Genomic DNA, 24767 nt, shown 5'->3' on the forward strand with positions numbered 1-24767 from the left:
CGCCCGGCTGTGTTGTATTTTTTAAAAGTGAATGAATGTGTTGTCCTTTTTAATATGAAACTATGATGTGTTTCATGAATTTACACTCTGCCTGCCTCCTCCTTTTCTGTGGGGTTCCCAGCTCTGAGGGGAGGGATTGGATAGAGACATCCCACGTAGGGCTGAAGGTTCCAAGTTCTCCCACTCCCTGCATACTGTCTGGCTTTGGGGCTCTGTGTTTGTTCCCATCTGCTGCAGGAGGAAGCTTCTCTGATGGTAGCTGACCAAGGCATTGATCTATGCATACAGCAGAACATCATTGGGAGTCATTTTATTTCTTCTTTCTTAGACCAGTATTATTTGATTTTTCCTTAAGTCCCTGAGATTTTTAGTCTCAGGTTTTTTATAGGCGGGACTAACAGAGAGGAGAAAAGGAAGGACAGGAAGGTAGAAGGAGACACAGCCAGCCGCCACCATGACAAGCAGCATATGAAAACGCCGGTAAGCCCCAAGCCACGTGGCAAGGTATAGATTTATGGAAATGGATTAATTTAAGATGTAAGAATTAGATAGCTAGAAGCCTGAGCCATTAGGCCAAACAGTTTAAATAATATAAGCGTCTGTGTGTTTATTTTATAAGTGGGCTGTCGGACAGCTGGAGACAGGCAGGACTGGAGGAAAACTCCAGTGGTATTACAGAACTATAACCTCAGGCATAGAAGTTTGAAAAAGTTGGATTATTAATTAAAGATCAAATCTGGACTACAAAATGAGACTTTCTTTTATTTAAAAAGAAAGAAAAAGAAAGGAAGGAGGGAGAGAGGGAAGAAGGGAGGGAGGAAGGGAAGGAGGGAGGGAGGGAAGAAGGAAGGAAGGAAGGAAGGAAGGAAGGAAGGAAGGAAGGAAGGAAGGAAGGAAGGAAGGAAGGAAGGAAGGGGAGAAAATCAGGGAAAAAGGAAGAGAGACTGTAAATGACCTAAAGCACACTTCTCTGACTGAATGACAGAATACGGGAGTTCAAAGGCAGCCTGACTCTTACCCAGCCTCCCATTCCATAACGTCACTTCCTCCCCTGAAGCTCAGTCTTTGTAGCACAGACAGACATTGCCTTCTTTAATGAGGAACCTGGTGGTAGCCAGTCACCTCCTCAAAATCATAAGTCACCAGTACAGGGCAAGACCACAGAAGGCTTGAATGTCACCCCTTTCTGAGGACAGTGCCTTCAGACCTGCTGAGTGGATAGCAGAGTTACTCTGCTGATTTCCTTTAAACCTCAGAGCACACTTAAAGTCACAATGCTAGCACATCTTGAACTACAGTGATAGCATCTCTTGATCCCCATGGTGCCTTCAACACCAGAAAAAGCATTCCCTCTAAGTGTGTACCACAGATACGGAATGGAAACATCTGCAGATAACTATCTGAGGGAAACTGTAGGCAACAATCACTTGTTACTTGATACCACCTGAAAAAACTCAGCCCTCTGTATTTTCCCATGGTATCCAAAGGAACATCAAATCTTTAGCCTTCGAGTAACATACATAGAGCAAATAACCTTTAAACATGGGAATTAAGCCAGCATAGTGACAGACGTCACAGAAAGCAATTCTAGATCTCTTTCATCAAGTGTTTACAAAATAGTGACCTCTTTTAATCCTCACAAGGCAAGCTCCAGCTCTCTCCAGAGCAACTCAAGTATTCGGAGGAACCTGTTCGGTCACAGCAGGAAATTGTGAGATGGTGTCCACTAGTAACCTTACTTAGAAGGACGCTTTAGAACCTAAGGCTTAAAAACAGCATGATGCAACCAGGCATGATGATGTGCACCCATAAACCCCGGCACTTCAGAGACTGAGGCAGGAGAATTGCACATAAGATCAAGGGCAACTTGGACTATATGTAAGTACCAGGCCAGCCAGGACTACAAGAGACTATCTCAAAATAACTAAATAAGTAAATAAATAACTATCTTCTATATAACATGGCAAAATTTCTGGTATGCATCTTGATATTCCTGTCCTACCCCCTATTGTATCTTTTCATTTCAATGTTGTCCTTTAAATTATAAAATAATCCCATCACTGTCTAGAACATAGGGAATCTCAAGTGCAGGGATTTGTCCTTTAAATTATAAAATAATCCCATCACTGTCTAGAACATTGGGAATCTCAAATGCGGGGGCTTGAGGGGAGGGAATCACAGAATCTCACACCATAATACAATTTTAACTTTTGCATACAGTATGGTTTACAGACCATTGGCACTTTTTCATGTGAAATCTTTATTTTATGTGTGTTTGTTGAGTGTGCCCATGTATGTGCAGGTGCATGCACTCAGGATTCTGCATGCCAAGACCAGAGGATGACACCAGACATCTTCCTCCATCTCTCTCCACCTTATGTTTTATGTAGCGTCTCACTGAGCCTGAAGCCCGCTCTGCATTTCAGCTAGGCTGGCTCCAGCAAGCTCCTAGTGTCTGCCCGTCTCTGCTTCATAACACTGAGTTCACAGACAAGTGCAGCCGTGCCCAGTCTTTACATGAATGTTCAATTTGAGCATTGCTTTCACAGCAAGCACGCTTACCCAGTCAGACATGTCTCTAGCTCCAGGTATGAAATTTTTGGAAGAAATTGCACTTCATGGAAATGGCTCATTATGCAAAATTTGCCCCTTCTCCAAATATACTTACTTCACTTAAATACAGATGAAATGATAAAGCTGAGAGAAAAGTATAAAGGAATCAAAGTAAAAAAAAAAAAAAAGGAGACCCCCCCCAACTTCAAATGAATTATTATCTTTTACTGGAGCAGCTAATATGTAAAGAGCCTCGTGCAAACTCCTCAGTCTGCAAACAGTGAAGAAACATTGATGTTCCAGGGCTGAGAGAATGGATCTCCCAAGTTTCCAGGAGAAAGCAGAGGATAAGTGAGTGCTCATATCTGTGAAAGACTCCTGTGAAATTAACTGTCCAGGTATACCCTGTCTTACACACACACACACACACACACACACACACACACACACACACACACACACACATACACACACACACACACACACATTTACTTAATAACAGTAGATATAATCCCTTTTTCCAATTTACAGATGAGAAAAATTATATAGAAAGAACATTGTGGAAATGAAATGGGCAAGCTCAGAACAACCCAGGGTAGCTAGCTCTCCCCCCACCTCTTTTCTTTCTTTCTCTCTCCACACTCCCCCATCTCCTCTCTCTGTCTCTCCTCTCTATCTCTCCTTTTTTAAAGTTACGCCACATCTTTTGTTTTCTCAACTATGAACCACTAGAATAATGTTGATCTGCCACTGGCCTAGGAGAGTTTGCACAACTCCCGCTCAATAAGGTAAAAGGGAACTTAAGCACATCACCTTCCCTGGACTTACAGGCTTCTAACTTGGCTCCATCCGTATCTCAAATCCCCAGGCCTGGTTTAGTTCATATCTGTACGTGTACATATGGTGTCATAATAATACACTGTTCCCAAGTAACAAATATTTTCCTTGGCTGTAGAGATTTATGCAGTTTTTAAAGTTTTTGAGAGATTGGTTGTTTTTGTTTTTTTTTTGAGAAAGTGTTTTTTTCACATTTGTTTATCTTGTGTACTTGCAGAGATTAGAGAACGACTTGCAGAAGTCGGCTCTCTCCTTCCCCTATGCGGGTTCCAGGATTCAAATTCATGTCGTCAAGCTTGGTGCCTTTATTTACTGAGCAATCTCACTGTCAGAATTTAATGTTTAAGGGAAAGATTTTCAAACATGACATGCCAACTTTGTTAGTTAAAAACCAAAGTTCCAGGAGAGTCAAATGCAAGTCAAAACGGACACCGGTCTTTGATGCCTTTTGCAAGTGGGTGGCTCGTGGTGCCTTCCACGCCTCCGGCCCCTTCCACGCCTCCGGCCCCTTCCACTCCTCCGGCCCCTTCCACTCCTCCGGCCCCTTCCACGCCTCCGGCCCCTTCCACGCCTCCGGCCCCTTCCACGCCTCCGGCCCCTTCCACGCCTCCGGCCCCTTCCACTCCTCCGGCCCCAGGCTTCTTCTCGCGGCAAGCCCAGGCCCTCGTGGCCATTTTGATTTCTATGTTATATTTAGCATCCGCCTGTTTTCGGAGGCTTTGCATCTCTTGCGGCTCTCCTCCCCATCGGAGCAATGAAGGAAACTTGTTCTGCATTCCGCTCTCCAGTCTCCTCTGTGGAAAAGACCGCCATGGCCAGTGCTATCAGCAGAGTGAGAGTGAGTCAAACTGCACTGCCCTGTGGCTGGAAGAGCTCTCAGATCATTCCCAACTTCCATACAGCTCTCAGTCCCTCTCCACCTCCCGTGTGATCGATGGCATTCACAGCTTCTACTTCCCCCTTGCCTTCATTAAGTCTTGGGCCTTTATTCTGCCAGTGGAACGTTAGTGGGTAGGCATATCCAAAGACAGGAAAGTCAATGAATGATTGGATTACTTCTTGCCACCTAGTTAAGACACGTCTAGGATAGCCTGCTGAATGGGAGAACACTAAAGATGATACAGGTAGGCTCCTAGCTCACCCACTTTTTGGAAGTCAGCCCAGATACCAGCAGCTGAACCCCTACAGACTCAGAAGAACTACATTCTATTGTGTGGCACTGAGATTTTGCAATTTGATTTCATATATATATATATATATAATATATATATATATATATATAATGTGTGTGTGTGTTGTGACCTTTGTCCCACTGCCTCCCTTATCTATTGCTATTAAAAAAAAAAAAAAGCTTCCCAAGAACCCAAAGTGTAAAATGGCAAACATTTATTATCTTATAATGTCTGTGGATGGGAATTGTTTTTTGGTTTTTGGGTTTTTTTTTCTGTTTTCTGAGGTATGATCTTATTATGGCCTCAAACTTAACATGTAGGCTGGGATACTCTGGAACTTGCAGGTATCCTAACTTAACCTCCAGAGTGCTGGGACAGCAAGCAAGCGTCATTACACTCAGCTGAGAAATCAGAAGAGCCTTGGCTAGGTGTTGCTGGCTCAGAATCTGTCACGTGGTTACAGTAGGATATTGGCAGGGTCTACAATCACCCAAGGTCTGATTAAGGGATGCAGGCAGGAGGCTGGCTCCCAGAATGGCTAGCTCACAGGCTTACAACAGGGTGCCTCATGTGTCCTGTGAGCAGGGTGCCTCCGGGCCTTACCATGAGGACTTCTCCGGAGCCCACCCCAGTGACCTCACAGAATGACAGCTTGCTTTCCTCTGAGAAAAGGAACAGACCTGACTTCAAGGGCTAGTCTCCCAAATCACACGCCATTCATCGCTCTGCCTTATCAGATTCGTTAGAAAAGGTCCAAGAACTCATCGCATATTCAAAGGCAGGAGAAGCAGGCCCCTTTCTAAGGGAGGCTGAGCTGAGATTGTGGGCATGCTCTACTCCAGCACAGAATGCCGCCCAGCCATATGTTATACACATCTAGTCATGGACTGTATACACCCCTTTACCTGTATGGGAGTATACCAGCTCCTGCACACACTCATTTGTTCCCAAGGATTCCAAAGCTCATCTCTTTCTTTCACCACTTCAGAGTCCAGAATCCACCATCTCAATCAGCTCCAGGTGTACTTCAGTTGTTGTATCTGAAATAGAGTTTTTAACCTTGTGAAAACCTGGGCACTGAAAGAGCCAGCCACTCACTCCTCCCCGCTCCCACCATGCAGTGATATGAAAGACACAGGGGCCAAGGGCCAGTGATTGCAATGCTGTCCAGTGCATGTTGCAGTCTTTCTCACCAAGTATCCAGGAACGGTATTGTGCAACAGACACACAGAGTCATACCTGGAAATCTAAATGCTATCTGTAATGAAAGCACAAAATGGCCAAGAAGAAAATAATCAAGAGGCTTGGAGAAATGCCTCAGCAGTTAAGAACATTTGTTGCTCTTGCAGAGGACCCAGCTTCAAGTCCCAGCATCCACCCCTCAGATCAGTGGTTCTGAACCTGCGGGTCATGACCCCTTTGGGGGTTGAACAATCCTTCACAGGGATTGTCTAAGACCATCCTATCAGATATTTGCATACTGTGATTCATAACAGTAGCAAAATTGCAGTTATGAAGTAGCAATGAAAATAAGTTTATGGTTGGGAGTCACTACAACATGAGAAACTGTATGAAAGGGTGTTATTATTAAATGTATTATGAAAACTGCATTAGGAAGGTTGAGAACCACTAACCTAAAAGCTTTCAGTGCCAGCATCTACCTGGAGGCTCACAACCGTCTGGAACTCCAGTTCCAGGAGATCCAACACCCTCTGCTGACTTCCATGGCTGCCAGGCATGTACATGTAGGCAACACTCGTACATTTTTTAAAAAGAAAGGTTGCGTTAAAAAAGAAAAATGGTCAGAAAGACAAACATGGTATGTACTCACTCATAGCAGGATACTAGATGTGGAACAAGGATGAATTGTCTGCTACTCACATCACCAGGGAGGCTACCTGGAAAACAGGACCCCAAGAAAGACACAGGGATCACCCAATGACAGAGAAATGGAATGAGATCTACATGAACAGCCTGGACATGAATGGGGGTAATGAAAGGCGAGGGTTGAGGGAAAGAGAGCTTGGGGGAGCGGGAGATCCCAGCTGGATCAACAACAGAGAGGGAGAACAAGGAATAGGAGACCATGGTAAATGAAGACCACATGAGAATAGGAAGAAGCAAAGTGCTAAAGAGGCCCACAGAAATCCACAAAGATACCCACACAACAGACTGCTGGCAATGGTCGAGAGACAGCCCAAACTGACCTACTCTGGTGATGGGATGGCCAAACACCCTAATTGTCGTGCTAGAATCCTCATCCAACTACTGAGGGAGCTGGATGCAGAGATCCATGACTAGGCCCTGGGTGGATCTCTGCGAGTCCAATTAGCGAGAATGAGGAGGGTTTATATGAGCGAGAATCGCTGAGACCAAGGTTGGATAAAGCACAGGGACAAATAGCCAAATGAATGGAAACACATGAACTATGAACCAATGGCTGAGGGGTCCCCACTGGATCAGGCCCTCTGAATGGGTAAGACAGTTGATTTGGCTTGATCTGTTTGGGAGGCATCCAGGCAGTGGGACCGGGTCCTGTGCTCATTGCATGAGTTGGCTGTTTGAAACCTGGGGCCTATGCAAGATCGCTTGGCTCGGCCTGGGAGGAGGGGACTGGACCTACCTGGACTGAGTCTACCAGGTTGACCTCAGTCTGTGGGGAAGGCTTTGCCCTGGAGGAGATGGGAATGGGGGGGGGGGGGGCTGGGGGAAAGGTGAGGGGGACGGGAGGGGGGAGAACAAGGGAATCCGTGGCTGATATGTAGAACTGAATTGTATTGCAAAAAAAAAAAAAAAAAAAAAAAGAAAAAAGAAAAATGGGGGAGCAAACGCAAAAAGTGAGAGAGTTTTGTTTTGTTTTTTATTTACAAAGCAAAGGAAAAATAGCTTATTGAAGAAAGGAGAAAGACGGGAAAGAAAGAAAGAAAGAAAGAAAAAAAGAAAGAAAGAAGGAAGGAAGGAAGGAAGGAAGGAAGGAAGGAAGGAAGGGAGGAAGGGAGGAAGGGAGGAAGGGAGGAAGGGAGGAAGGTGAGCCTGAGTGGTTATCAGTTAATGGTGCACAGTATCTATATTAGTTAGGGTTCTCTAAGGAACAAAGCCAATGGGTGCCTCAGCAGTTGAAGCAACCCCACAATAGCGTCTCTCAGTAGGCAGTTGGAGGTGACAACCAGCTAGTTGCTCAGTCCACTGCTCAGTCCCAATATGGCACCCGAAGTCTAGAAGGTTCTGGGAGAGCTGCTTGCCCCTAGTCCATGACAAAAGCTTAGAGATGGTGCTTCTGATATCATCAAAGGAATGAGCAGCAGCAACAGGATAAGACAGGATAAGTTAACTTGTCAGCTGATCTATCATGCCCCTGTTATCTGGGATGATCCCAGAAGGCACTGCCCACAGTTGGAGTGGGTCTTCTTCCATCAATCAAGACAATCGGGACCCTGACTAAGGTGCGGCTCCCTATTCAGGTGATTCTGATTTGTGGCAAGGGGACATTAAAACCAAGCATAGTAGTATCAAACACCAACAGTTCCAAAATTTGGAAGGTCAAGGCAGGAAGTCTGAGCTACATACAGACCCTATCTTAAATAACAACAGCAGCAACAATTATGATGACGAGGACGATGATGGTAATTTAACCAAGAATGTTTAAATTATGAAAAGCTTAGTCACATAATGTCACCACTATTACAAAAGACCATCCACATAAGCAGCTGGGAGCTAGAAGCTATTCATTTCTGCCTCCCTGGTATTATTATAAAAACAACGTTTTTAGATTAGACAGTTCCTAACTAGAATTATACCAAAGTCAAAACTACCCATAAACCAGGTGAACGGCTAAGGATCACCATTTTAAATCCTATGGAAAGTTGTACCGTTGTACATTTACCTTCAACGCAAACATGCTATGCAAGCAGAAATGAGCCAGAGAACCTTTGAACACTGAACTTTGTTGAGTAAAATGCTTTGTTTGCACTGGATGGCAAAAACACAGAATAGTATACATTTTAGATGGTTTCAGTTTTCCACACACAGAAATCCTTCAAAGCAATACATGCAATGTTGTAGACTTTGATGATATATGTCTTAAACCAAACACATTTATACCAAAAATATCATCTATGTAAGCCCCAAACATGAGGAAGTCTGTTCATTTTTCCACTGCTTTCAAATTTCTGTTCTTCTCTAGGAATTGCACTTTTCAGTTTTGTTTTGTTTCATTTTGAGACGGAATCTCACTATGTAACCCAAGCTAGCCTGGAACTCTGAGTATCCCAGCTGGGCCTTGAGCTTGCAGTGATCCTCCTGCCTCTGCTTCCCAAGTGCTAGGATCATAGGTATGTGCCATCATGCCTGACTTGAATAGCAGCTTTTAAGTTTGTTTTGGGATAACTAATAAAGTCCAAAATTAGCCTTATGAAACTTGAAGTAATTATGGCCAGGAAAGATGTCTGTAGCACACAGTGGAAAGGGGGTATCTAATACTGAAAAGGTCAGAATTTCCTTTGTAACAGTTTTACAGTTTCCATCTTAGCTCAGTTTTATTATGTGGTATGTCCCCTCCCATCTGTCTGTCCATCCACCCATCTATTCACCCATCCATCCAACCAATAGTCTCCATTCTAATTACGTCTCCCTTCAAGAAGCCGACCTTCAGTACAAATATGCTTTGCTTTTTAATTCATTCTGATAATCCATACTTGCTTGCTTTTCTCCTTTTAGTTTTGAGGTAAGAACTTACTCTGCAGCTGCCTGACCTAAAACTCACTGTGTAGACCAGGGCAGGCTCTAATTTATAGGAATCTTCCTGCCTCTGCCTCTTTAGTGTTGGGATTACAGGTGTGTAAAACCTTGTTAGGTTTCTGCTTTTAATCCATTGTTTCTTCTATTAACATGATGCTACCAAAGTGGGCAGGTTTAGATAAACCATCTTACTGTTTTTGTTTTCTGTTTCATGTTTCCTGTCTTCTTGGAATTCTGTTATTCCAGCCAGACGGCAGTGGTGCACGCCTTTAACCCCAGCACTCAGGAGGCAGAGGCAGGCAGATTTCTGTGAGTTCGAGGCCAGCCTGGTCTACAGAGTGAGTTCCAGGACAAGCTCCAAAGCTATACAGAGAAACCCTGTCTCAAAAAGCAGAAAAAGAAAAGAAATTCTGTTATTCCACCTGTGAACTTTTCAAACTATCTCCCTATTAATTTCCAATGAGTCTGAGTATTCCCTACTCATCTATCCTTAATTTTTTGCACCGTACCTGGAGCAAATATTGCACCACTTAACATAAAATCTAGAAGTCAAGCTGCCACACAGAACCATTTAATACCCTCATCTTTTACTCCAAAGCTGTCGTGTGTAGGATGCCATAGGCATGTATTCTAAACTGAACACAGTAATACCATATTCTTTGGTTTAAGCAACACCTACAGTTCAAGAATCTATGATGTTTGCTTCAGTACTTATGCTTTCCTGGTTTTCTCATCAACCAATAGGAAGAAGCAGCAGAGAAAAGTAGATCTGGGTTTGCTACAGCACTCAAAAGAATCATCGAAGTCTACACTTTGGTTCTGTCTCCTTTTGCTTCTACTCTGACATCCACATCAAAATGGTTCTGGCCACAGACTTGTCCCTTCTCAGACACTTCATGGCTGTCATATTTCCAGAAGAATCCCCTGGAGATGAACAAACGTTCAGGGGTTCCTTCACTGCTTCCCAAGAAGCACCTGTGCAGGACCTTCAAATAAGCCAAAACTCTACCTGGCCTTGCCTTTTCATCCTCTATCACAGAAGACTCGTAGACAAGAGAAAAGAACAAGAAACGGCCACTTTGCTGGAACTCAACAGCTTTTTACTCCTTTCTATCCATAGACAATACTAAGACAGCTGTATCTAAAAGAACTGAAAGCTTAGTTTAGAACTGAACCCTGTAAAGTGCCACGCTTGCCACGCATGTGGCAAAGAATGTTGGGAAGTTTTTCACCGGTTGGCTCAAACTGTCCGACGTAATTCTAGAATAACTGTCTTCCACATTACATCTGCCAAGAGCTTAAAAATCCAGCAGTCTAGACTTAAGCTTCAGTTTCAGGTGATGCTAACGCTTAAGATGCTCTCCTGTCTGCCCTGCACTGACAGTTAGTGGGATGGGTCTGCAGTCTCTGCCTTCGGTTGTAGGTTGAATCAGGTACAATTCCATATGAGTTACCAGTTCCCAGCCCAGTCTCATGCAAACTGAGCAGTTGCTAACATCCAAATATAGATCTGGCTAAGGTTATCCACCCATCCCACCTGGCCCCATACTCCTGTATAACACAGGAAGGGTACTTTATCATAAGGAACTCAATTACTAATGGTGATACTTGGAGTAACTTTCATGATGACTTCTGTGATATAGAAGTCTTCCTATATATTCTCAAATTGCTTGGTCCAAAGCCAAGGCCAATTAAGGCCACATTTGAACCTTTACTGTGGACAGGGTCTCACTATGCAGCCCTAACTGGTTAAGAGCTCACTTTGTAAAATAGGCTGGCTTCAGATTTGTAGAGATCCAGCTACATCTGCCTTCCAAGGGCTGGGATTAGCTATGCCACCATGACCAACTTGCTATGGAATATTTTTAATACATACCAAATTAGTCTGCTGGATCCTAGAACAATCAGGAAATTGTAAGAATGTTACCAGTAAATTCATATAATTAAGATAGCAATTGCTATGTCAATCATCTCATACTACCTAAACTCAAATTAAGAGATTAAGTGTGTTGAACCATACTGCTTAAACCACATTCCAAGCACCCACATGGTGACTCACAACCATCTGTAACTCCAATACTAGGGGATCCAGCACCCTCTTCAAGCTTCCAAGCATGCACAAACATACATACAGGCAAAACACCCATAAAATGTATTAAAAAAAAAACAGAGAGACAAAATGTGATAGCACTCTTATAATCCCAATAACTCAACAGGCTGAAGCAGTGGGATGACAAGTTTGAGGCTAGCTGGGGCTACAAAACAAAACCCTGTCTCCAAAAACCAAGCAAAGAAAAAAGAAAGAAAAAAGGAATTCAAGCTCAATCCATCAGAATTGGCCAGCAACCGTATACAACCAGGCTTTTCAGTGCTATAGCCCAGCCCATTAAAGCAGCTGTAAGCTTTGTCTTTGTTTCTCCATCTGGTCTACCAAGGCCTCCTCCTGGCATTCATTCCTGGAGTCTCCTGATTGGTTAATTATTGTTGGTTCAAAGAAAGTATCTAAAGTTGTGCTGTGCTGTGGTTTACCTTGTGAACATGAATCGCATCCTTATATTTTACCCATAAATTCAAGCTTTTTATCTCATAAAAATTGGAAAGATGGTATAAAATGAATTTCCTAAAATTTAGAAACTAAGATCCCAGCCTACTGAAGTGGGACTTTGAACTCCGCCCATCTCCACATTCCTTTATACTCGGTTAGTATGCAGGCTAACAATCGCTTGGTGTTTCAAGCAGAAAGCAACTGGACACAGGAAATCAGGGGCTGACATAAGTTTTGGTATGGCTTATGCAGAGGCTCCAGACCACATGTTTGGGGGGTGTTCCTTGGTTCCTGGGAACATTACCAAATGAATCTCCTGGAGGAGCTATCTTCAGCAGGTCATAAGGTTACTAATGGAAGAACTGGATCGGCTCTTACCAGTACAGCTGTGATCCAGGATACAGATGGTGGAAGCTCACCACTGCCTCTGCCACATCTGGTTTTTAACATCCAAAAAGCAAAGCCGACTATAGAAAGCAGATGCAGGAAAACCTGTTGAAAAAAAAAAAAAAAAAGAGCCAAAGGAACATCAACACCCTCCTTCCAAACATGTGAGGGCTGTATCTGATAGGTAGGACTTACCTTGTAACCAGATTCAAGATGCACAGAACAGTGGTCAGTCCTACTCCTCACTTCTCCCCTCGCCTTTGTGTGGAAGCACTGAGTCTACACGGAGCCTACAAGAAGCGGCACAGGCCATCCTTCGCTGCATCCATGGAAGACGCTGCATCATGGCACTGGCAGACTGTGTTTGTCCCCTCTAAAATTATTCAGTGCTAGAAAAACATGATGCAAGGTGGTGTCCTTGGGGAAATTAACTATTTTTAGCAGCTCTGTTCCACTGACAGCGAGAGAGATGCAACTCATGCTACCTAGCAACTGTGAATATCAATGAAATGATTAAGCATCGTTCCCATTCATTCATGAACTAGGGGGCGAAGCATTGCCAAATTTCCAACTGTTTGATATTACAGGGGAGGAAAGGAAGGACTCTGTCAGGGGAAATGTTCATTTGAACCTGTGTGTCCTCATTTGCTTTCTGTCGCCCTGGTGAACACCATGACTTGGGGAGGAAGGGTTTATTTGCTTACAGTCCATCATCAGAAGTCAGGGTAGGAGCTAAACATGGAGGCTGGAACTAAAGCAGAGGCCTCGGAGGAGTGCTGCTCACTGGCTTGCTCTCCATGGCTCACTCCCGCTTGTTTGCCATACAACCCAGGACCACCTGCCCAAGGGTGGCATCTCCTATAGGGAACTGGATCCTGCCACATCAATCATTAATCTAGAAAATGCCATAAAGACTTGCCTGCAGGCCAACCTTCCGGGAGCATTTTCTCAAAGTTTCCTCTCCTCACATGCCCCTAGTTTGCTTGTATCAAGGTAACCAAAAAACTCAGCAGCACACTGTGCCTCCCCTAAACTTATTCACACTCTCTAATGGAAAAAAAAAAAATCCTAAAAGTACCCTGTGACTTGATTCATACAGAACCTGAAAATTCTACAAACATTAAATAAAGTACTGGAGTAGACCAAAGATACCAGGTCCTAACTCTTCAAACCTACCAGTATTAACTCATATTGCAAAAAAAAAAAAAAAAAGTCCTCACAGATGTAATTGGGTGCAGGGCCTTGAGGTGGGAAGGGAACGCTCACCTGAGTGTTCCCTTATCAGGTATCATTTATTGTAGAAAAGACTGGGGCATTTAACCTGGAAATGGGAAGACAAGAAAGGGAGAGTGCAGACGGAGTCGGTCGGGGGCCTGGTGAAGGCTGTACCACCACTCAGCACCAGAGGGAATCATTTCCCAAGGGTTTGCTAGCATTTTACAAGTCAAGGACCACAGAGCAGAATTTTAAAGTCATTATAAAGCCCAGCAATGGTAACGCCACACTTGTGTTTTGATTTTATGAACCAAATCTCTCTGTAGGCCAGGCTGGCCCTGAGCTCTCAACCCCCTGCCTCAGTCTCTCAATAGTCAACATGACAGGGATGACAAGGTGTGTCATGACAGGGTGTACCACCATGCCTGGCAGATTTCAGAATGTGGTAACTCTGGTCTATGCAATCAACAGAAAGATGATCCCTGCAAAGGATCTGAAAGCAAGCAAAGCATAAGCCATAAGATCAAGGTGAAAGGCTCCCCGGGAACGCAGTTTCATTTGCTAACACGGCCTCCCAAATCTCTGGAATTTCTCTAAGTGCTGCAGAAAGAGGAGAGCTAAAATGCGCCATATTTGAAAGTCCCTGTAACAACCAGCCAGAGGGCCCTGGGGTTCCTGTGAAATTCCTGTAACCATCGCTCTACCCAGCACGTAAAAGACCAGTTTCTTGCCTAAAATTCAGGTTGGTTGTTTCTTTCCAACTGTATCCAGTATGCTATTCATCTGCTAGGTTGTTTTTGTACTATTATCTCACCCTTGGTATTCTCCAGGCTCAGTGTTTTCTACCTTCCCTTACACTTAGGTTTCTAACAGTCTCCTTTATTTCTGTGATATTAATTCACTTGTTTAGATTTCCCATGTTATTTCACTAGTTAATTCTAGCATATACATAACTCGGGCTATTTTCTTTCTCTCGTGGCACTTGTATTGTTCAAAACGCTCTTTCTCCTATTTCCTTGGGGTTGGTTGTGTACCTGGACTTAACCTGTATCTCTTGAAATAAACCTATACTCTACGTGTGTGTGTGTGTTAGATATCACACACACACACACACACACACACACACACACACACACACACACACACACACACGGTTATTGGAAGAGAACAGTTGGATCTTCTTTCCCAGAGTTCTGTTCTTTTGAAAGTTAGCTGCTGCCATTGCAATGACTTGTTCTAGGCATGTGGGAAGACGAGAACAACTGCTCATGTCGAAACTGCACACTCCCTTAGTGCCTTGATTCCCCTCCCATCTCCTGGCTGCCTTCAGGAGGAAGCTTGGTTGGGACTGCTGATTTCTGTTTAAAATACATAAGCATGGTAGTAAGAACCTGATCATTTCAAGACATTTTTCAGTCATCGTGTGTGTGTGTGTGTGTGTGTGTGTGTGTGTGTGTGTGTGTGTGTGTGTGTATCTCTGTCAGTTGGTGTGTATGTGTGCTTGTGTGTGTCTCTGTCTGTCTGGGTGTGTGTCTGTGTGTATGTGTGTCCGTGTATGTGTGTGCATGTGTGTGTGTGTGTGTGTGTGTGTGTATCTGTCTGTCGGTGTGTATATGTGCCTGTGTCTGTCTGTCTGTCTGTCTATGTGTGTGTGTTTGTGTCTGTGTGTGTTTTTCTCTGTCTCTGTGTGTGTCCCTGGTGTGTGTGTCTGTCTGTCTGTCTGTGTTTGTGTCTGTGTGTTTTTTCTGTCTGTATGTGTATCCGTGTGTGTGTGTGTGTGTGTGTGTGTGTGTGTGTGTGTGTGTGTATATGTATGTGTCTGTCTGTCTGTCTGTGTGTATGTCTGCCTGTGTGTGTGTGTCTGTGTGTGTATGTTTGGGTCTGTGTATGTGTGTCTTCCTATGTGCACGTGTGTCTGTGTGTATGTTTGTGCCTGTGTGTGTGTCTGTCTGTCTGTCTGTCTATGTCTCCGTGTGTGTGTGTGTGTGTGTGTGTGTGTGTGTGTGTGTGTGTGAGAGAGAGAGAGAGAGAGAGAGAGAGAGAGAGAGAGAGAGAAAGAGAGAGAGAGGTACACGTGCACATGTGTGCTCATGCATATGAAATCCAGAGGCCAACCCCCCACCTCGCATCATTCCTCACGCACTACCCCCCTTTTCTTTTTAAACAAAATCTCACCAAGCAGGCTATACTGGCTGAGAAATGAGTCCCAGGAATTCTCCTGTCTCTGTCTCCTCAATATTGGCTGGGATTACAAGAAAACACCATCACACTTGGCTCTTAAAATAATAATAACTTTAAAAGTGAGCCTGGGAATCGGTTCATGTTCTTGTGCTTGCAAATCAAGCATCTCCTCAACGGAGCTGTCTCTCCAGCGCTACCCACTGTCTCCTGTCACTCTAACACCCGCGATGGGCAACATTTGACAGGAGCCAGATGCATACGACTGAAAATCTCTTTTACTCTCCTTAACATTTCAGTCAGTGTAGACCCAGTTGTGCAGACGAGGAAAGTGTAGTTGAGAGAGAAAGCGTGTAGGTTAGACCCAGGCCACGCCCTCCTCCCAAATCTTGTGCTGAGTGAGTTCAGACTCTTGCCCTGCTCTCCATATCTTTCCGCCTGCTCTCACCTCTCACTCTCAAGGACTCCCTATCACCCAGACAATAATGCCTAAGACTTTGGCATGGCACTGCTTTGCCCTACACCAGCCATGTTTCCACATATGCTATATGTCACACACTAAATTTTTTATTGCTCTCCCACACACCAGGCCTTTGTGACTCCAAGGTTTTCTGACTGCTATTGTTTCTGTATAAAGTGACCTTCTTCTTTTCCACATGGTATCACTCTTATTCATTATTCAAGACTTAGTATAAATGTCACCCATTTCATAAAACCCTTCCTGACTCCCCCAGGCAACCCTAGAGATGCCTTATGAATTTAAATGTACCAACCATAAAAGTTTGTAGCAACTACACTGGGAACTTCTAAAAGGCTGAGAAGAAACATTATGCACTTCAGATTTGGCTCCAAAATTCACCGAAGTGGTATGTGCAATGCCCACTTGTAGTACATAAGATAGTTAAAACTTTACTTTAGGCCAGGCGGTGGTGGCGCACACCTTTAATCTCAGTACTCCGGAGGCAGAGGCAGGCAGATCTCTGTGAGGTTGAGGCCAGCCTGGTCTACAGAGCGAGATCTAGGACAGGCACCAAAGCTACACAGAGATACCCTGCCTTGAAAAGCCAAAAAACAAAAAAAAAAAAACAAACAAACAAAAAAAAACTTTACTTTAAAAACTGGATTTTTTTAACAGAAATTTTCTTCATGCATTTTATAGATAGATAGATAGATAGATAGATAGATAGATAGATAGATAGATAGTGTGTGTATATATATATATATCTTAGTATATATAAGATATATATATATATCTTAGTTAAGGTTTTTATTGCTGTGAAGAGACACCATGACCACGGCAACTCATAAATAAAAACATTTTCATTGAGGTTTCAGAGGTTCAGTCCAGTATCATCAGGATGAGGAGCATGGTGACATGCAGGCAGATGTGGTGCTGGAGTTGAGAGATCTACATCTTGACTCAGGCAACAGGAAGCTGACTGACAATCACTCTGAGGAAAGCTTGAGAAAAGAAATCTCAAAGTCGGCCTCCACAGTGACACACTTCCTCCAACAAGGCCACACCTCCTATCAGTGCCACTCCCTTTAGGGGCCATTTTCTTCCAAACCACCAAAGCAAATGTTATCTCTATTATAATTAGATAGTAATATATTATTTGGGGTTTTGTTTTTGTTTTTGTTTTTTTGGGGTGCTTTTGTTTTTGTTTTTGTTGTTGTTGTTGTTTCGAGACAGGGTTTCTCCGTGTAGTTTTGGTGCCTGTCCTGGATCTCACTCTGTAGACCGGGCTGGCCTTGAACTCAGAGATCTGCCTGGCTCTGCCTCCCGAGTGCTATTTGGTTTTTTTGTTTGTTTGTTTGTTTGTTTGTTTGTTTGTTTGAGACAGGGTTTTACTGTGTAGCCCTAGCTATCCAGGAACTCTCTCTGTAGACCAGGCTGGCCTCATAGAGATCTGCCTGCCTCTGCCTCCTGAGTGCTGGGATTAAAGGGGTGCACCACCACCACCCAGCATTGTGCCACCACCACCTGGCCATTCATTATATTTTGATATTGATACCTCTTTCTCAGTTCTTCCCAGATCCTCCCCACCTCCCTACCCATGCAACCTTGCATTATCTATCTATCTATCTATCTATCTATCTATCTATCTATCTATCTATCTCTTTTAAAAGAGCTAGGCAGTGGTGGCACGCTCCTTTAACCCCAGCACTTGGGAGGCAGAGGCAGGTGAATCTCTTGAGTTCAATGTCAGCCTGATGTACAGAATGAGTTCCAGGACAGCCAGGACCACACAGAGAAATCTTGTCTCAAACAAACAAACAAAAAACAGAACAAAACAAAACAAAAGGACAGACACACAAAACCCCACAAAAATAAAAATAAACAAAAGACCACCAAGACAAAAAAAAAAAAAGGTCCAAACAGAGTAAAACAAGACAGAAAATCTACAAAAACACTATTGATTTGATTTTATGTTGGCCAACTACTCTTGAACACAGAGCCTCCTGGAGTGTGGTGGACACCCAGTGACATTGAAGGAAGATAATTTTTTTTCTTTGCCAGTGAGTATCAATTGCAGATAGCTTCTTGCTTAGGGATTGTCTTAGTTAGGGTTTCTATTACTTCAATGAAACACCTTGACCAAAAAGCAAGTTGGGGGTACTGGAGAGATGGTTCAGTGGTTAAGAGCACTGACTGCCCTTCCAGAGGTCATGAGTTCAATTCCCAGCACCCACATGGCAGCTAACAACTGTAACTACAAGATCTGATACCCTCACACAGACATGCATACAGGCAAAACACCAATGCACATAAAATAAAAATAATTTTTTTTTAAAAAAAAAAAAAAGCAAGTTGGGGAGGAAAAGGTTTATTTGGCTTACACGTCAACATTGCCGTTCATTACTGAAGGAAGTCAGGACAGGAACTCAAACAGGGCAGGATCTTGGAGGCAGGAGCTGATGCAGAGGCCATGGAGAGGAGCTCTGCTTACTGGCTTGTTTCCCCATGGCTTGCTCATCCTGTTATCTTATAGAACCCAGGACCACCAGCCCAGGGATGAAACCACCCACCACCTCAGTTGAAAAAATACCTTACAGCTGGATCTCATAGAGACTCCTTCCTCTCTGATGACTCTAGCTTGTGTCAAATTGACATGTAAAACCAGCCAGTCCAGGGATATAACCCTCAAGATCCGACTATACCATTCTTGATCATATGCCCTAAGGACTCTACTACAGAGACACATGTTCATCTACGTTCACTGATGCTCTATTCATAATAACCGGAAATTGGAAGCAACCTAGATATCCATCCTCTGATAAACAGATAATGAAAATGTGGTACCCTTACACAATGAATTATTATGCTGTTAAGGAAAATGAAGTTACCAGGAATGGTGGTGCACTCTTCAAAAAAATCGAAAGAAGAAGACAAATGAAGTTATAAAATTCACAGGTGAATGGAGGGATAGCATCCTCTGCATCGGACCACAGGGGAAATGATTCTTCTCTCACAGTGACTGATTATTTCAGAGACTCTCTGTATCATTGAAAGCTTCCTTTCCCCAAGTCTTACCTACATTCTTTAATTTGCACTCATTTGATTGAGTTTCATATGTTAAAAAACAAGAGTTTAGGAAGTAGAAACAATGGGAATAAAATTCCTTTCATACCTGGCAACATGTTTAATACCCTTTAGGTCAAACGAAGGAGCAGTCTTAGAAAGAATCAGTGTATTTTTCTTATTTGGTGTCAAAAACTCTTTTGTTTGTTTTCTTTCTTCGTTTTGGGTTTTTTTTTTTGGGGGGGGGTGGATATTGAGATGGGATCTTACTATGTAGTCCAGGCTGCCCTTGAACTCATGGAGATCTTTCTGCCTCAGACTTCCAGATGCTGGAATAGACATGTACTACCACATCTGGCTCCATTTCAAACTTCTTAACTGATTAATTGCATACCTTTGATTAAAACAAACTAATTTTTTAAAATACTATTCATCTCCATGGACTTCCAAGTCTGCTGGTTCCAAATCTTCAGGTCAGTCATCACTGCCTCGGACCCTACAGACTCTCTGGATTGAAACGCATCCTTTAAAGCTAATCTCTGAGTTGGTAATCCTCTGAGAAGAGTTAAAATAAACAATGTCCAGAGGAAGTGGTCAGTTTTCCTAGTATTTCTGCAAATAGGAAGAATACACACTGCATGCTGGTCACCAGTCACCCAGGGTTGCAAGTTTTACTTAAATTTATAAGTCCATTAATTTGACACATTAAGAATTATCTGCTTTGCCAGGAAGTGGTAGCACACGCCTTTAATCCCAGCACTCGGGAGGCAGAGGCAGGCGGATCTCTGTGAGTTCGAGGCCAGCCTGGTCTACAAAGTGAGTTCCAGGAAAGGTGCAAAACTACACAGAGAAACCCTATCTTGAAAAACCAAAAAAAAAAAAAAAAAAAAAAAAAAAAAGAATTATCTGCTTTGCCGGGTGGTGGTGGTGCACATTGCTGTGGGATGGTCTGTATGTCAAGTGTGTTGCTGATTGGTCAATAAATAAAACACTGATTGGCCAGTGGCCAAGAAGGAAGTATAGGCAGGACAAGGAGGAGAATAAAGCTGGGAAGTGGAAGGCTGAGTCAGAGAGACACTGCCAGCCACCACGATGAGAAATAGCATGTGAAGATGCCGGTAAGCCACAAGCCACATGACAAGGTATAGATTTATAGAAATGGATTAATTTAAGCTGTAAGAACAGTTAGCAAGAAGCCTGCCACGGCCATACAGTTTGTAAGCAATATAAGTCTTTGTGTTTACTTGGTCAGGTCTGAGAGGCTGTGGGACTGGCAGGTGAGAGAGATTTGCCCTGACTGTGGGCTAGGCAGGAAAACTCTAGCTACAGCACGTCTTTAATCCCAGCACTTGGGAGGCAGAGCCAGGTGGATCTCCGTGAGTTTGAGGTTAGCCTGGTCTGCAGAGCAAGATATCTAGGACAGGAACCAAAACTATGCAGAGAAACCCTGTCTTGAAAAATCAAAAAAAAAAATTATCTGCTTTGGTTCTTGTACCATGGTAACCCAGAGTAAACTCTACATAGGAGGATATACATATACACACATATATATATATATTTTGAGACAGGGTCTCATGTAGCCATGGTTAGCCTGGAACTTGCCATGTAAACCAGGCTGGCCTAAAACTCACAGATACCCACCTGCCTTTGCTCACCAAGTACTACAAGTACTAGAATTAAAGGCATAGTCACCACATCCAGAACTTCTACAGAATATCAAGTAAATAAATAACAAACCACTGAGTCCAATTTATGCTGGCCTTATCCTCACGGGTGTGGGGTTGTCCACTGAAGTATGATTAACTTACCAGGGGTCATGCCCTTAAACACTCACTCTCCTTACCCCGGGAGCCATTGCCTGTCATTAGCTTCTCGGTTGAGGCTTGTGAGCCCCTGCCTCCCTCATGCTAGAACATTGACTGGTTTGATCTTGAGCTGCTCTTGTGTAGCGCCCCACAGCTACTGTGAGTTCTGAGCCCCGAGTCCTGTCGTGTCCACAAGACACTGTTTCACTGCACTGTACCCCAACCTCTGGCTCTTACAGGCTGCCCCCTCTTCTGAAATGGTCTCTGAGCTTTGGGGTACAGGTTGGAGTTGATATGGCTGTCCCATTTGTGGCTAGGCACTACACTTGCATTCTCTTGTTTAAATCGGTTGTGAGTTTCAATGTTGACCACCATCCGTGGGACAAAGTAAGTTCTCAGATGAGGGCTGAGCCCCACTCATCTCTTGGTATAGAGAGAGCAAGCCTTTCTTCTGCCTGATGTATTCTAATGTTGAGACTTTTAACTATATTTACTCTTTTTATTTCATTTGTTGAATTTTTTGACTCTGAGATTTGTGTTTGGTTTATTTTTATGTTTTATACTACTTTGTTAAATTTTACATCTGCATTTCATATACGAATTGTATAATTTCATTGAATTACAAGTCATTAAACGTACTTCAAATTTTTTGTTTTGAATTATTCTTCCGGGCAACTCATCAGCTTACTTCTCTTTGAGATCCTTTGCTAGAGAGTAACGTGCACCTATGAAAATGTGGTACCTTGTTTTTGCACGCCTCGTGTGTCCCCCCACTGCTGCTTGTACATCTGACAGATCAATTGCTTCCACTAGTAGGTGGTTTTAATCGTCGAAGACTGACCTGATGATGTGCCTTGTGTGATGCTTTGAGGCTGTGGTACCAGGCAGGCACCCCAGTGTGTACCCTTCAGCTTTTTCAGCTGTAATCCATGGCAGTGATACCCACAGATGACCCAGTGACACAGAGAGCAACACTGTGGCATTACAACACCAGGTGTGATACAGCTTCTGACTAAGGCCGATTTGCTGATAGCTCTGGGTACAATTAGTCCAGCCGTGGGTGTAGGACCCCTGTCCAGATCGAGCCAGTTGGGAAGGGGTGGGGCCAGCGCACTGTATCCAGGTGGATATATTTACTTGGTAATAGGGCAAGGTTTCTGTCAGGGCCACAGAGGAACCAGGTCACACCATTGGACCCAGATGGGATGACATTCTGTGGCCAAGGGTTACATAGGTGACCCTGTGGTGTCTTCAATGCCCTTCTGTTGCTCAAGGCCTCAGTAGAGCGAACTGCTGAGAGGAGGCATTTGGAACTGTTTCTTGGGGCTTAGGAGAGCAGGCAGAGCCACGCAAATACTTCTCAGGCACCTCATAGAGGTGAGATCCCCAGCGACATCCACCCAGCTATTTCTCGAGGTGGGCATACACCATTCAGGTGCTACCTGAATAGGCAGGTGGGGCCGAGTTATTCAGGGCACAATGCCCAGGTTCTGCACAGGGCCTTGAGAAGGTGAGTGCTCTTACCTGGCTGGTTCACAGAAGTACACCAGCTGCTTTGCAAGACCTCATGTGGGTGGGTCTCCATGGCAGTGTGCAGCAGCTTGGGTAGAAAGAGGTTGAGCTCTTTTTTCAAAACTTCATAGCAGTAAAATGAAAGCCACAGCTGTGCGCTTTGAACTCAAGGCCCCTGAGAGGCTCCACGGCTCTCTAGCAGCAAATGTGTCAGATGTCCAATAACATAAGAGGGGACAGGTGGAAAGTTGTTCCTATACGAACAGGGTGCTCTTGCTTCAGGATTAATCTTGAGAGGTGGGAATGGAAATGCTCTGTGCTTAATTCCCTTTTTCATAAGGCTGTCATAAATCTCTATTTGCATGGTCTCTGACACTTCCCATCATTGTTGGCAATCTGCCCCCAGACACTCCAGTGAAGTAATTCTTGTTCCTCCTTTGTTTTCTTGTCCTTGGTCGTGAAGGACAATGCAGCCCCAGCGCCTCTAGTCAGCTCTCTTAATGACATTGATCTAACAAAATGATTGCAGCGTTCAGAAACCTGTGCTTGGCACGATCTTTCTCATGATTCTCTTCTAAGTATATATCCTGGCTGCTTTCAAATGTGTTGAAGGTGGGAATCTGGGGCTGGAGAGACGACTCAGTGGTTAAAAGCACATGTTGTTCTTCCAGAGGACCTAAGTTCCATTCCCAATGCCCACATGTTGGTTCACAACCATTCATAACTCCAGTTCCAGGATATCCCATGCCCTCTTCTGACCTCCACGGGCCCCAAGCATATACAGGATGCACATAAATACATGAAATTTTTTTTTTTTTTTTGGTTTTTTCAAGACAGGGTTTCTCTGTGTAGCTTTGCGCCTTTCCTGGAACTCGCTTTGTAGACCAGGCTGGCCTCGAACTCACAGAGATCCGCCTGCCTCTGCCTCCGGAGTGCTGGGATTAAAGGCATGTGCCACCACCGCCCAGCAAATGAATATTTTTAAAAAAAAAAAACAAACAGAAAACTCACAGGTTTGAGTCAGACAGCATTGGGAGCTAGACTTTACATGAGTGGGGGAGGAGACACTCAGTTCTTCTTGAATGAGTCCGTATCTTTTTTTTTTTTAAGCTTTGGATTAGCTGTGGGCATGGGGGTGGGTTGCACATGTCTTTAATTCCAGCACTCGGGAACCAGAGGCAAGCAGATCTCCTCCGTGAGCTCCAGGCCAGCCTGGTCTACAAAACTAGTTCCAGGACAGCCAGGGCTACACCAAAAAGCCCTGTCTGGAAAAACAAAAGAAACAAAAATAAAAAGCTTTAGATGGGTGGGTCCTAAACCTTCCTAATGCTGTAACATTATAATACAGTTCTTCATGTTGTGGTGAGTCCCAACCATAAAACCATTTGTTGCTACTTCATAACTATAATTTTGCTACTGTTGTGAATTGTAATATAACTATCTGATATTCAGGGTGTCTAATATATGACACCTCTGCGCTCTCCCCCTCCCGGTAGGTTGAGACCTACAGGTTGAGAACCACTGCTTGAGATAGTGTACCGATGATCGGTTTCATTTGTCAACTTGACTGGATTTAGAATCACCCAGGAAACACACTTTGGGGATGTATGTGGGGAGTGTTTTCAGAGATGGGACAAGACTCACCCTCAAGGAGGTCAGCACCTTTCAACAGGGATTCCAGATATGAAAAAGGCTGGGAGTAGCACTCGGAAGGCAGAGCAGGCAGATCTCTGTGAGTTCGAGGCCAGCCTGGTCTACAGAGTGAGTATCAGGAGAGCCAGGACTGTTACACAGAGAAACCCTGTCTCAAAAAAGGGAAAAAAAGGGGGGGGGGGGGCTGGCAGTTACAGTCATGTGCCTGCACCTGCCTTCCTTTCTTTCCAAGGAGTACATCTGTCACTGCTGCTTTGACATCTTCCACTGACATCGGTCCCCAGGTCTTCAGCTTTCCAACACCAACCCAACGCCAGCAACTCTTCAGGGAGCACTGAGGTTCTCAGCACCAAACTGGGACTAGAATCTGAAGGATCCAGCTTCTTGGATTGAGCAGTGTCTAGGTTCTCTACCTTTCCAGTATAAAGATGACTACATACGTGTGCACGCGCGCGCGCGCACACACACACACACACACACACACACACACAATCTATTGGGTCTATTCCTCTGAAGAACCTAATATATATATATATATATATATATATATATATATGGTTGCTTTGTGATAGGTCAGAGTGTTCTGAAGAACAAAGAGTGAGATCTATTTGATGCAGATATTTCTGGCTCATTTGAGGATCTAATTGTTA

The 24767-nt window shown here is 43.9% G+C and overlaps 1 long non-coding RNA gene across 2 annotated transcripts; it reads right to left on the minus strand.

The window, feature by feature from the left end:
* Positions 1 to 3990: 3990 nt before the first annotated feature.
* LOC128106274 (uncharacterized) lies at positions 3991 to 12699 on the minus strand. 2 transcript variants are annotated; one of them, XR_008216644.1, is made up of 5 exons: positions 12427 to 12699; positions 12223 to 12336; positions 6394 to 6460; positions 5468 to 5602; positions 3991 to 4184 (listed from the first exon to the last, which is right to left on the minus strand). It is a non-coding gene; the product is annotated as an uncharacterized LOC128106274 (long non-coding RNA). The 2 variants fall into 2 exon arrangements; XR_008216645.1 differs by having other exon boundaries at positions 3991 to 4380.
* Positions 12700 to 24767: the final 12068 nt, after the last annotated feature.

Source organism: Peromyscus californicus, unplaced genomic scaffold, assembly GCF_007827085.1.
Source record: "Peromyscus californicus insignis strain IS unplaced genomic scaffold, ASM782708v3 Scaffold_9__1_contigs__length_137607984, whole genome shotgun sequence".
Lineage (NCBI taxonomy): Eukaryota > Metazoa > Chordata > Mammalia > Rodentia > Cricetidae > Peromyscus > Peromyscus californicus.